Raw genomic sequence first — 1,934 nt, 5'->3', positions numbered from 1 at the left:
AGACAAGTCACACACAGGAAGAAAATATTTGCAAGTCATTGATTTTGTGAAGTACCAGAATCTAAAATACGTAAAGAACTCTTATAACTCAATAACAAGAAGATAAACAATGTGATATAAAAATGAGTCAAAGATTCAAGTGGAGGGACACCTGGGTGGTTCAGTGGTTGAGCATCTGCCTTTGGCTCAGGTCATGATCCCAGAGTCCTGAGATTGAGTCTCCCATCAGGTTCCCCTCCAGAGCCTGCGTCTCCCTCTGCCTGTGTCTCTGCCTGTCTGTGTCTCTCATGAATTAATACATTTTTTAAAAAAAGAGATTCAAATGGACGTTTTATGAAAATATCAAAACTGCTAACAATTATTGTGAATTAAATGTTTAAATGTTCAACACCAGTAGCTGTAAGAGAAAAGCAAATTGAAACCAAAATGATATACTTCTGTATACGTACTAAAATGGCTATAAACTGAAAAACAGGCAGTACTGACAATTGGTCACGTATTGCTGATGGGAGTGTAAAGTGGTACAGTCACTTCAGAAAACAGTCGGGTAGTTTCTTAAAAAGTTAAACATAACCCAAAAGAACCCAGCAATTTCACTCCTCGGAATCTACCCAACGGAGGGCAAGAAATCATGTTCATAAGGGGTGTATGTGAATATTCACAGCAAAAAATAGAAACAATTCAAATGTCTAGCAAGTGATAAATGGATTAAAAATAGTATATGCATAGAAGGGAGTACTATTCAGCAACAAAAAGGAAATAAAAAACTGTACTGATTCATGCTACAATGTGTGGGTAAACCTCAAAAACATTATACTGACTTAAAGAGGGCACATGTAAATAACTGTATTTCATATGATCCCATATCTAGGAAATCTCCAGAATAGGCATATTTATAGAGACTGGAAGCAGATCACTGGTTGCCTGGGGCTGGGGGTGTTGTGAGAATAAACTACAAATGGACATGAGTGTACTTTTTGGAGTTTGGGGAACATTCTAAAACTGGATTATGGTATTGGTTGTACCAACTCAGTAAATCTGGTTAAAAAAAATCATTGAATTAGGCACTTAGAATGAGTGAATTTGGTACATAAAACTCTTTAAAAAGGCCTTGGGCTCACTTTGGCAGCACATGTACTAAAATTGGAACGATACAGAGAAGGATGGCATGGCCTGTATTCAAGGATGACATGCAGATTCATGAAATATTCCATACTTTCTCAGGCACGGCTTCATAAACCCTAGTGCTACCAAAAAACCCCACAAAGTCTTACTGTACATATACCATTCGCCAGACACAGTACTAGGTGCCAGCAAGAGAGGGAGACTAGGTCAGATGAAACACCCACCTCTATGGAGCTTAGCAAGAGTCTGTAAGGATTTGGAGCAGGTTGACTTTGCCAGCTTTTAAAGTTTCAGAAGAAAACTTGAACTATGTTAAAAATACTATATTCCATCCACGTTGAAGCAAATGGTGGGTATTTGTCGTTTCTAATGGCTGAGTAATATTCCATGTATACATAGACCACAGCTTCTTTATCCATTCATCTTTCGATGGACACCGAGGCTCCTTCCAGTAGTGGAAAGGGAGGTGGGCGGGGGGTTGGGGTGACTGGGTGAGGGGCACTGAAGGGGGCACTTGATGGGATGAGCACTGGGTGTTATGCTATGTTGGCAAATTGAACTCCAATAAGAAAATTTAAAAAAAAAATACTATATTCCCTCCAAGGCCCCTAATTCCATGGAACTTGCATTCCATTGTAGGAGATTTGGGGAAGATGAAAAAAAGGACACAAGCACATAAATATTTAACATTTCAGGAGGTGCTGAATGCTGCTAATACAATAAGTCAAAGAAAAGAAATAAAAATGCTGAAGGAAGAGGAAGAGTTATTATTTTATGTGGGGTGGTCATGGAAGGACTCCTCAAGAAGG

General features: G+C 38.9%; 1 non-coding gene across 1 annotated transcript; it reads left to right on the top strand.

Moving 5' to 3' along the window:
* Positions 1-1,113: 1,113 nt before the first annotated feature.
* Positions 1,114-1,220, top strand: LOC140627075 (U6 spliceosomal RNA). The gene has a single exon (XR_012026029.1). It is a non-coding gene; the product is annotated as a U6 spliceosomal RNA (small nuclear RNA).
* The last annotated feature ends 714 nt before the right edge of the window (positions 1,221-1,934 follow it).

Source organism: Canis lupus, chromosome 38 (genome assembly GCF_048164855.1).
Source record: "Canis lupus baileyi chromosome 38, mCanLup2.hap1, whole genome shotgun sequence".
NCBI classification, from domain to species: Eukaryota; Metazoa; Chordata; class Mammalia; order Carnivora; family Canidae; genus Canis; species Canis lupus.
This window is presented reverse-complemented; position numbering and strand designations above follow the sequence as displayed.